We start from the raw sequence: 12,856 nt of genomic DNA on the forward strand, positions 1-12,856 counted from the left end.
AAATTAGCGTTCGTTAGACTTAAGACATTGCCGTTTGCCTATCATTCAAATTAGGGCCCAACATGTAAATTAATTAACTTGTTAAATTAGGAATGATTAAGAATAGAAGATAATACAGGATAAATATTCAGCACCCTCACCCAGCCAAATCTCCTCACAGGAGAAGCTGAGAAACATCCGCTCCCCTTTCTCCTTTGTGAGTCCCCACCACACACACACACACCACACACACACACACACACACACACACACACACACACACACACACACACACACACATACACACACATTCAATACGCCCACCTATGTGTGCACACACACACACACACACACACACACACACAAAAACACCTACACATGCACACTCACACACACACACACACACACACACACACACACACACACACACACACACACACACACACACATACAGCCACCCACAACCAGAGCGTGGAGAGAGGGAGATCGATGTTCTCGGCAGGAGGTAGAGGTCTGCGCTGATGAGGATCAGGTGGAGCTTAGGCCAGGCCCCTATCTTGAGTCTCTTAGATCTGTCACATTGATCAGAACTTGACAGTGGCCTCTCTCAAAAGGCCTACCAGGACACTATCACTCTCTCCCTCCATCTCTCTCTCTTTCTCTCTCCATCTCTCTCTCTCTGTAGCTTTCTCTCTCCATTCCTCTCTCTCTTTCTCTCTCTCTCAGTCTCTCTCACTTACTTCTCCTTCTCCCACTACCTCTCTGTCTTCCCTTAAAGTCATCCATCATCATGCTCCCTAATGTGTACATCTCTCCCCTTTCATCACTGTTTTGTGCTGTTTGGTCTATATTTGTCTGCTCTTATCGGTCATATTTCTTATTTGTTCTGTCTGTCTCCTTCTCTCTTCCTCCCCCACCCCACACACACACACAGATTCTTACTCCATCTGTTCACCATAGAAATCAATAGAAGTGACATTCAGGGAGGCTCTCTCTCTCTCTCTCTCTCTCTCTCTCTCTCTCTCTCTCTCTCTCTCTCTCTCTCTCTCTCTCTCTCTCATTTGCTTGCACCGGTAGTGTGTGTGTGATGTGACCAGAAGGTGCTTGGGAGGATTTCTATCTGAGAAGAAAATGGAGCATTTTAAAAAGCTGCCAAGCTGCCAAGAGCCTGGCAACTGGCAAAGGCCATAATGATGTAAAGTATTATAAAGACATACCTCTGATCTGACCATCTGATTTTGAAGGATCTTTGAACAGATGACGGGTCCTTTAGGTTTGCTCCAGTTTCATGGAGTTAAATATCCCAGAATATTCCATCTATTGAGCCAGATGCCATAAGATTTTCTCTCATTTTGCATCAGTTGAATTGAACTGCAACATATCAACGTAACAGTTTTCCTTAACTAACATTAATAGATTCATTGCCATTAATTATTCTATGAACCTAAATATTAATCAACTTTAAGTAATGTGAAATGTCAAGGTTTATGGTTGGAAACTGATCAATGATTTACATTTCACATCTATGATCTCCCATTCAATTCAACCAGTTAAAATGAGGTTAGGTTTATGATTAAAAAAACATGAACTGTTTTTAAGTGCCATAGTTAGGGGTGTTAATAACACACATATATATTAATGTCATCTACTACATTTATTAATGGTAGTTAATAGCACCTTGATGTAAAGACAACATTGTATATGAGTGTAGAGAGAGAGAGAGAAAGAAAGAGAGAAAAGGGAGATAGAGAAAGAGACTAAGGGGCTTCAACTTCATCTTGCAGGTGGCTGCATTGTAATATATTTCAAGTTCACCTGCGGCATTTAATCTCGACTAATGCTAATGCCTCTCCTGAACAGTACCGTCTCTCAACTACGTGGAGTATTTTCTGACAGTTTGGTCTTGCAAGAACCAGCTGGTATCGTTAACTGCTTGCACGCTCGTGGTGCGAGTACGGAAATATCAGCCATATGTTAATGTTCACTTCAGGGCATGAGTGGAGCCGGCCTGCACTGCACATTCTGGCAGCTGGGTGAGAGAGACAGCAACAGCAAAGAAACCAAAGATGCTGTTGATTCCCACAGTCATAATGCCTGTTGAGTCACACTATCCAGTGGCCCCCTCCCAGTCGTGCTAATGCTAAGCTAAGAGCGCTAATCCCCTCTGAAAATCATTACAAGTAAATAATTGATACAGCAGCACTTAGGTGGGAGGACTGCACAAGTGTATGTCTTCGTTTTGTTTTTTTCTTTTCTTGTCTCACTTGTTCTCTTGATTCATCCACTTGATTAATCTCTACTGTCATATTTGCCTCTGGGTCTCAAGTTTCTTTGGTTGCTCCCATTAACCTGTTTGCTGTCGATCTATCCCATAGGATGAGCATATGGGCCGCAAAGCCCATATACAGTTTCCTTCCTCCGTGCAACAGCATACTGCACAGAGAGACACACACACACACATACGGAGAAAGAAGCCAATTAAAGACCTTGCATATTTATGGGCTCTATTTTAGTGATCGAAAATGCATGGCCACTAGCGAATAGCTTAATTAAATTTAGTGGGTTGTCCAGTCCACATTGGGAGTGGTTTTGTTATCAAACGTTATCAAACCTTGGGCGGATGGCGCAACAAGGCATTCCTATGTTAGGGGCAGCCGTGGCCTACTGGTTAGCGTTTCGGACTTGTAACCGGAGTGTTGCCGGTTCGAACCCCGACCAGTAGGCACAGTTGAATTGCCCTTGAGCAAGGCACCTAACCCCTCACTGCTCCCCGAGCACTGCTGTTGTTGCAGCTCACTACGCCGGGATTAGTGTGTGCTTCACCTCACTGTGTGTTCACTGTGTGCTGACTGTGTGCTAAGTGTGTTTCACTAATTCACGGATTGGGATAAATGCAGAGACCAAATTTCCCTCACGGGATCAAAAGAGTATATATACTGATATATATATACTATACTTATAATTTCAATTTTCAATTTATTGTGCTTATATAACGCCAAAACATTACACATGTATCATGGCGCTTTACAGAATGTAGGCAATCAGAGAAAAAGAAAAAGAGGGAGAAAAAAAAAAGGAAGAAAGAAAGAAGGCCCATGGGTAACAGGGGGAGGAAAAAACTCCCTAGAATTGGAGATACATATAGGAAGAAACCTCGAGCAGATCCACGACTCAAGGGCCTGACCCATCTGCCTAGGGTCAATCTGGGACAGTAAGGTCTGTAAACAATGACAAATGCATATGACAGTCAGGTGTGGAGAATAGGACATGGTGTTTAAAGCACCTGAGGTGAAAGTTACAAGAGGTGGGATGATTACGTATCTGGTATGATAACCCAGACAGCAATTTCCTTTGGGCCGGATCCGCATAAAAGCCTTTAGATCCGCCTGTAGCGGACATACGGTATCTGACTGTGGGCCAGGTCTACTCCCAATACAGGTTTCAGCTCTGCTAGCAATGCTGTTTTATCACCGGTTTACAGATTTGTCCCAGGTCCAATTTCCCGAACTCAACTGGAAGTCAGGAGATGCGTTTAAAATACAAAACACTGATTTGGCCCAAACCTGTGATCTGGGATATGAGCGAAGGACCATTTTTTCACAGCAGACCCAGGTGGTAATGATATTAATTAAGGTGCTGATTCTAAATTGACTGTCCTTTCCCTACTTCATTGTCAACTGGCTGCTAAAGAAAAAAAAAGGTATTTTGGAATGGCACAAATTTAGAAACCATGGGGGTGCACCATGTTCCCATGGCCACTTCATTTCTACAGTAAGGCTGGAAAAGAAGATATAGTTGGCTCAATATTGATCACATGCTCGTTTCATTATTTTTATTATTACCTAGCAGTGGTAAAAGTAGTCAATTGTTGTTTGTGTCAGATCTAACAGTGCAATGAAACAACCCCATATTCTTGCCACGCATGCAGAAGTCCAAGCAGTAATGTTATTCAAGGATCTTTGGTTTGCTCACTGTCAATCTTTTGACATGATTTGCCAGCCTGGGGTTGGACTAGGACAGCCCAACTTTTCAAGGTAGTATCTGCTTTTTATCTCTGTTGGTTTATTCAGAGACAACAACAAGCAACCGAGCGATTGATAACTTTACTATTATTTTCCAGCAACAACAACTAGCTTAACTTACGCAAAACAGCTATCACAATAACTATTTTGAAAAAAAAAAACAGTGATAACGCTAACAGGATCACTGATGATAAAAAATGAGTGTAATTGTGACTTAGCCTATTTGCAAAAAGGAATAAATGTGGAATTAACACGACTTAAACTTTGTCTGGGATTGCACTTCTACAGCCAGGTTGTTGAATAAAAAAAATAATAAGACACTTATGTGTAAAGTTTTTTTTACCCCCCCTTGTGTTTGTAGCCTAGTTTATGTTTATCAGTTGAGCTGTTGGGAAAACATTGAACTTTAGCCTGGGTGAACCTATAACAAACCTGTTAGCAAATGTGTAGCAAACAGATTTTTCAGGATAATTAGCCCTAATTACCAATCACATTTCACATGTCAAATAAAGCTGGCTGATGTCTGATAAACGAGTCCATTACCACACACAATAAAAGCGGACCCGTATTGCATATGATAAACAGATCTGGAACACGTCAGTAACACAGACTACCATCTGGAACTGGGCCAGTCTTAGCCCTTATTGGTACCAGATCCGTCAAACGGATCCAGACCAATTTTGGACCGATGTGCGTTTGGACGCCGGATCAGGTCCATTATGCAGATCCGTGCCGGACATTGTGGTAGGTGTGGCCCAGTTCCGTCCCAGTGTATGTTTTCTATCTGGGAAAGCATTAATCATGATTTAGTGAGAGAAAGTGCTATAGTCCGGCGTCGGAATTGTCCAGGAAAGAAAGTTGTCAGGGGGCAAGTGGTGGGTCAGCAGACAGGCCAGAATCCGGGCAGAGTTGTCATAGGCAGGTGATGGGGCTGTACGGGCCAGGAATCCAGGTAGGGGGACAGTAATACAGCAGTCAAGGATGGGACTTCAGGTGGGATGGGTAAGAGGAGGGCCAGGCACACGGATGGTTGATGACTAGTGATGATATACCTCACAAGTGAGGACAGTAAGGGGGAAGAAAAAGAAATATAGAATGGGTTAGTATCACTTGAAATCAATGTGGTTAATGTCAATAAGTGATCAGTGGTGCTATATATTGTTACAGTAAATCATAGTGAGAATGGGCAAGAGAGTGAGAGTTGAGAGAAGGGGGGGGGGGGGGGTTGTACGGCGTGGCACATGAGAAGTCCATGACAGCACTATAGCAGCATAACTAAGTCATGGTGAGGGGTAGTCGACACCAGCGCAGGTATGGTCGGGGACCACCATCTCACATGCGACTGGGGTGCCAGTCACATGAGGACTCAGCAGGGTGGTCCATTCCAAAATCCCCGAGATGGGTGAAGTTCCACACCGCACCATACCTAACTATGGGAGGCAGTAAAGAGGTACGTTTTAAGTCTAGACTTAAAAATAAGGAGGGTGTCTGCTAATCGAATTGAGGAAGGGAAATTATTCCAGAGGAGGGGTGCGCGATAACTGAAAGCTCTGCCACCTACTGTAGTTTTTGAGATTCTTGGAATTACAAGAAGGCCAGTATTCTGTGATCATAGCGGTCTGGGCGGGTTATATGGGACTAGGAGATCTTTAATATATTCTGGTGCCTGGCCATTAATGGCTTTGTACATTAGAAGTAATATTTTGAAGTCAATGTGACTTTTAACAGGCAGCCAATGTAGAGATGCCAGGATAGGGGAGATATGTTCATATTTTTTAGTTCTAGTGAGTGTGCGAGCAGCTGCATTTTGTATAAGCTGTAAGCTCTTTAGACAGGTGTTATTGCAGCCAGCATATAGAGCATTGCAATAATCAATCCTTGAGGTTACAAAAGCATGGATTAATTTCTCAGCGTCTGGTAAGGATAAGGACTTCCTTATCTTTGAAATGTTCCTTAAGTGATAGAATGAAGTTTTGGTAATCTGTTTTATGTGATTACTTGTGTGAATCTCTCATGGGTGTGAATCTCTCATGTAAAAGACGATACGATTCGCATCTAGATACATGGGCACGATTCGATACAAGAAAAGATACATGTTCATAAAAAACGATTCAGTACGATTCGATGCGATGCGATTCGATGTAATTCGATGCAGTTCAAGAATGGAAAGCATTCTGAAAGTTTTTTTATCATTTGCTCAAGGTGCACATTCATTTTATATTATCAGTTATCATGGTCATGGTTGTCAATTAGGCAAAAAAATGTGTGAATATGATCTAAACTGAGGTTTGTTTCATATACTGTATTGAAATGAAAAAAGAATAGTCTACATTTCAGTCAAACACAGCATCTTTTTTATAGACTTTATAGATTTTATATTATATCTGATTGTTTTCATGGAGCTGTAGCCTTGTTGAGGTAAGACAATACCGAAATAAAATAAAACAGTGCTTAAGACACTCTTGGCGTTTTCTCATATAGCCTACAAGAATAAAATAGGCCTACATATCAATGAACTCTGTGGGTTTATTTTGTTCCAACGGTAGACTTAATGCAGAAACCTATAATGCCACAAGTCTAAGTGAATATAAACAAAATAATTGGCTAATAATTTGTGCATCGTTTTAGCAAGGGCCAAATTATTATTTAACATTAAGGAAATCCCTTCATCAAACGTAAGGCTATACTCTACAGACTATCGTTGCTGTTTAGTGTTTAATTTCGCGCTGGATTTTGAAAAACAAAAGAGTAAAAACTGTAAAACAAACGACCGAAAATGTAGCCTGTGATGAGGATAGGATATCCCTCATCTTTTTAGGACCTACTGTTTTATCGGAGTTTAAAAGCAGGAAATTATTCGTCATCCTTGTCTTTATATCTCTTATACATGTGTCAAGTTTGGCTAACAGGGTTAATTCATCAGGTTTTATGGAGAGGTATAGTTATGTATCATCTGCTAAACAACAGGGGCCCCAGTACTGAGCCTTGAGGCACTCCATATTTTACCATAATCTGGGTAGATGGTTTATTATGGACCTGTACAAATTGTTGACTGTTAGGAAGGTATGATCTAAACCAAGCGAGTGCTGAGTCTTTGATGCCTATCAAATTTTCAAGCCTAAGTAGTATGTCATGGCCTATGGTGTCAAAGGCAGCGCTGAGGTCCAGGAGGACCAGTATTGATACAAGGCTAGGTTTTTTGAGGGAGGGCTTAATAACAGATGTCTTAAACAACTGCAGCACATGCCCTGATAGAATTATTTAATCTAGAGCAAAACATTATCCAGGAAGGGGAAACCAGTCTTAAGAAGGTGAGTACAAATAGGGTTTAGTAGACTAGTTTTAGATTTTGATGAGGAAATTGTGGAGGTGAGATCTAATATGTTGTGTTTATGTAAATGAATTAAATGTTGTTTCAGGTCTCATCTGTGATTCAGTGATTTTTCTATCTTTCAGCAATGGAGTATGTTTATTTGGGGAAACTGATTGGTTATTGATCTTATCTCTAATTGTTTGACATACAATCATAATACTGACATACAATCATACTGTTGAAAATAAGAAAAGAACTGTTTTGTGAACTTTATTCAACATAGCCAGTGATTTAGGCAATATTTATGGTGTTAATTATAGTGAAATATACATTTTCACAAAAATAGGGTTAAAACAGGTAAAAAAAATGGAGACATAATTTTTCTCCATGTTCAATGACCTCTAAAGACAGTCCAACCACTCTCCAAAAATTAACATTTCAATCCCACTGAAACCACATAGGCCCCCTGACTATATGCTGCTCAGAGGCTACTTTTGTTTTTGCCTAGGCTACTGCACACAGATCAAGCTTGAGTTTTGTTATCAATATTTGCATAATATTTGCAAAGTCTATGAATCGCTATATTGGATGATATAAAAAGGCTAATAATTTAATTAATTTAATATGTTGCTTGTGAATAGGTTGACAACGCTACAACGTCCATAGGCCTATTAGCCCAATAATTATGCCGCTATAATATAAGGCTATCTCTCTTTAACAGTTGCCACTTATGTCTTCTTCTTCAAAACAAAAGCTGGAAGCTTGGCATATTTGGAAGCATTTTCCTCCAATACTTTTCGTATTTTTTACCTGGCCTTTTCAGTCCCTCAAGGCCTCTTTCTACCACCCATCCTCCCTGACGCTTAGGGCCGGCCCGGCTGGTAACTGAGATTTTTTTTTTAGAAAAAACGGGCTATATGGACCCAACCAATTAACTCTTCTTGGGAGGGGAGAACAACCCATGCAATATGGAGCTAAATTTGTCTCAATAATATTTGTATATGCGCAGAGGGGGATCCACAAATATTTCTTGATTTGCATGTGTTTTTTGATATCTACAAATAAAAAAAAATCATATTTGTAACTCGTATATTGATTTTTACAAATATAGATGTGCATTTGTAAATAAAATGCCATTTGTAAAACCGAAAATTTCATTTGTGAAATGTGATTCTGCATTTGTGGATCACCAGCACACGCATTCTTCGCTTTCCAAAGTTACGTGTTTTTGAGACGTTCTTTACATGAAAGTCACACAAATCCACACGTAAATAGGCCTACTTTAATTCACCGGCACACAGAAATCGCAATCCAGTAGATGGCGACATCCACAAATATTTCTTGACTTGCATTCGTGATTTGACATCCACAAATAAAAAAATCATATTTGTAACTTGTAAATTGGTTTTCACAATTGTAGATGTGTATTTGTAAATAAAATGGCATTTGTAAAACTGAAAATTGCCTTTGTGAAATCTAATTTTGCATTTGTGGATCACCAGCACACACAGTTTTCGTTTTCGCATTTGTGGATTAGCATTTGTGGATCACGTATTTTTGAGACAAACTTTGTGCAGAGAAGCCACCCAGATCCACAAGAAGCCTGCTGACACTTTCTAATCCAGTAGATGGCAGTGTTGTTCTTTGGGACTCATAACCAAAGATTCTTTGCTCATAACACACAGAGCTAGCGAACCTAGTTCTTAAATCTAACAAGTTATGCCTTTTACAACAAGCTTTTTGATGGAAAAGTGGTGTTAAATTTCATAATCTTTGTTTAGTAAATGCATAAAACCGTCAGTTTGCAAGCGAAATCAAGAATTACTATCTTTGAGTTTGTTTATAGTTACCTAGCAACCGAGGCTTAAGTGTTAAAACCAAAGATTCTAGAACAGAGTTATGAACATCAGACGCTTGAGTGAAATCTCGACCTTATTAGTGATTGATAGCCTATCTTATGCGCTGTGTTTAAGCAGGCCGTGAACAAAGGGTTAACTTATAGACCCTTTCAACAATAAAAACAAAAACAATGCTTGAACGTTCTATTTGGGCCTCAATCTACTTCCTCTACATTAAGATAACATATGGAATGTTAAAAAGGAAGTCTTGTGGGGCCAACTATGATGCTGATAATAGAACTCTCTTGAAAGGGTCTATAGCCTACAGGTAGAAAAAAGAAAAAATGGTGATGATATAACGTTAGCTAAGTTAGTTTGCCTGCTAGCTAGCTTATCAGTAGGCTATACACGGGTTTCCCGTTTACCAACAAAACTAGATGCGTGCGCAGCCGTGAGGCAGAAGACGCTTGGTGGCCGTCCACAACGTTATAAACTTAACCTAAATAGTCGGCTGTTGTAAACTACAATCGGATTTTTTTGTATACCCCCGTTGTCTCAATGATAATATAACATCGTATTTTGTCATTTTTGGCGAAGACATGCATTCCGTTAGGGATATTGAACATTTTTAATATTCTCTAACCATCGTGATGTCGAATTGGTGCAGTTTTCAGCACAAAAACTCATTTTATTCTTTTGCTCTTTTGCATTGCTCTATGCTGTTCTATGGTGCTTTCTGCCTCATGGTTGCGCACGCATGTTTTCGTGACGTTCCATAGAAATCCATGTATACAGTCTCTCAATGGGAATTTATGTGATCTATTTACCAGTGCAATAGCTACTTCTTTCTAAATAATAGGCCTATTTACCTCTCCTTATTCAGTGTAAACTTGGAAAAGGATCAATTGGGCCTTTCACAAGGTCAGTTCTTGCAGTTCATTACATTACGAGTAAAAAAAAACGCATATAAATCGTCAGTTTGTAATGTAGACCTACAAGAAATGTGGTAGCACAGTGGTTAGGGGAGTGAGCTCTGACCTCAAGGATTGTTGGTTCAAATCCAGGCTCAGCGCAACATTTCATATACAGTTCCAATTCTATGAGCCCACTTGAACAGCTGTTGGCTTCATATGCGTCATTCGCTATAGACCAGGTTTTTCTTGGTTAGTGCCTAAATGCTTTTTAGATGGTAGTGATTTTTAGATAATGCACCAGACCCCACCTTAGATCGTTAATTGCCACACCCCTGGGCGCCAAGCTTCATAAAAGTGAAGTGCATGGCGCAAAACTCGAGTGTAAAACTGTGTTGGGATGATAATCCGCTTTGCGCCAGGTTTTGCTTTGCGAAAATAGGGCCCTATAAGTGTCTAAAATGGTAATCGTAACCAATGATTATTCGATGGCCAGTGATCTCTTAGTTCCCTAAAGAACCCTTACATCATCTTTGAAGTCTTACAGACTTCAGGTTTTTAATTTTTTACTTTCTACTTATGTTTTTTTTTACACATAATTAGTGGCTGTGATGAGTGTGATGGCTGTGCAGGTAGTACTATATAGTTGATAGTTGTAACACATGTAATAATTGCTCAGTCCTTGACCTTCTTTTGATCAGTAAGGGGTTGCTCAAACCTTAAGTAATAGGGATCCATTTGTCCATTCGGCATCATTTTGCACGTAGGCACTGACCTTGAATCGCCTGTCAATTCATCACTCCTCATTGATATTCCAGTGGCTCTCTGAGATCTTTCGCTGTATTTTATTTTCAACAACACCCAAGTGGGGGTTCCTATTGCGTTTCCAGTGCGGTATAAATATAGATTGGTTCCCCCCCAGTAAACCTTGTCCCTTGGGACTGCAGTGATCTCTCAGATGTATGTTCATGGTGGAAATCTACAGTGTTGAGAGTTGAGTCAATGGATATTAGTGAGACGGAAGATTGTGCTGAGCTGCCAGCTAGCATTTCTAGCCTCTTCCCGACAGCAACGAAAACATGGCCGGTGCAGAAAAGCATGACAGGGGTTTGCTGATAGCTGATTGTGTTCAGTGCCATAATGTTTGATGTGCTGAGATTAATATGAAGAGGTTGAACGGTATTGGATGTGGTAGATCAGCCTGCAGCCTGGCATGGTTTTTCCCAGTCATATAAAATGCCCTGTCTGTAGATAATACATATCATAGTGCACTGTTTATATATTTTACAGCATACTGTAACTATTTTACAGTAAACTGTCTATATTGTCTATAGACAGTATTGTGTATATTATACACAGTAGATTACCAACTGCTAAATCCAGATTGCTTGTGTGTGCAACATATTTGGCCGTTGAGGAACAATTCAGATTTAGACTCTATGGTATAATGTTACCGAGGGTATTCAAGGTTGGGTGGAACCCATGGGTGCAACTTTGGCGAGTCTTTCTAAATTTCACAGATCAGCTTTGCAGTTTGCTGTGAGTGGTTGTAATCTTGGCAAGATCCTGGGTTGATGTGCCCAGTGCCTGGGTTGATGTGGAACATTTGATGGATTCAGGCTCTGTATCTGTAGCAGAGGAAATCTCTTTGCTGAGATGGGGATCTTACCTCAGAGATCAATACGAAGCCTTTCTTGAGTCTCAGATGATTACTTCTCTTTCTCTAGAGGTATTTAAAAAAGTCCTTTCTGAGTTTCAGCTGACATCAACTCTGACTTTTTCTCTACGAGGTCAAGGCAATTAGCTAAGAAGAGTAAGTGTGGTTCTTGTAAAGTTAAGAGGAAAAAACAGCACTGCATAGACAGCAATTATGATGGCAGTTAAGACCAGAGCTTTTTGTTCTTATTCCAGGGGTGCTATATTACATGTTATGCAATATCTGTTGAAGACAGAATAAAACACTTTGAGTCAAGGCTTTACAATTTTTCAAATAGTGGTACAACTTCAGTGCAGTAAAGCATGCCCTTGCCATTTATGGTCATTGATTACACTCTGTTCCTTCAGGAAAAGGTTTTTGCAGTAGTCTTTGTGTGTGTGTGTGTGTGTGTGTGTGTGTACTGCATGTGTGTGTTTGGAGTTGTTCCCAGTAAAGGTCAAATCAAAAGAGGATTCATAGTTCAGATGAAGAGGCAGGATATCAATGCCAGAAAAAGCTCAATTATATAGAAGAGGAGAGGAGAGGGGAACGGATTTGTGCCCGTGTCTCCATCTGTTCGGGGTGAGAAGCCCGTGCTCCTCCTCCTTAGAACAGAGTGAGTTAGAGAGGGAGGACCTCGCTTAGCAAGCCCCAGCTACAGAGAGGCATGGACACCAGCCCGTGTTTATACATAAACTGCACATGTAACTATGAGTTTGGTTTGGGTTTGTGATCACAGGGTTTTTGTATTGATCGAATTACTAGCTATTCAACTGCACCCCACAGTACTCTAATTTAGACAGAGAGAGAGAAGGATATGTATTTTTTTGTTGTGGCTGTTAAAAAAGCTCTTTGAATGGAAATGGTGCATCACCTTTTTCTTCATAGACTGGCTCTGTGGCTTATGTTTTAATAGGGGGCTGTTTTGTTGTTGAGATACCGTGAGCGCTGAAACGCTGTCAGTGCTTTTGTCACTTTGGGATGCAAATGAAGCGCGTTAGAGTTTGGGGGAGTTTATTGCTAAATCTCATTCTTCTGCGGTACCCAGACCTATCACGCTGTGAAGTAATTTTATTATGAAACGACTCGAGCCGGAG

At 40.5% G+C, this 12,856-nt stretch overlaps 1 protein-coding gene across 1 annotated transcript in view; it reads left to right on the forward strand.

Moving 5' to 3' along the window:
• Positions 1-12,856, forward strand: part of LOC125301638 (copine-9-like) — a 104,101-nt gene that overhangs the window by 18,068 nt on the left and 73,177 nt on the right.

This window comes from Alosa alosa, chromosome 10 (assembly GCF_017589495.1).
Source record: "Alosa alosa isolate M-15738 ecotype Scorff River chromosome 10, AALO_Geno_1.1, whole genome shotgun sequence".
In the NCBI taxonomy this organism is placed as follows: domain Eukaryota; kingdom Metazoa; phylum Chordata; class Actinopteri; order Clupeiformes; family Clupeidae; genus Alosa; species Alosa alosa.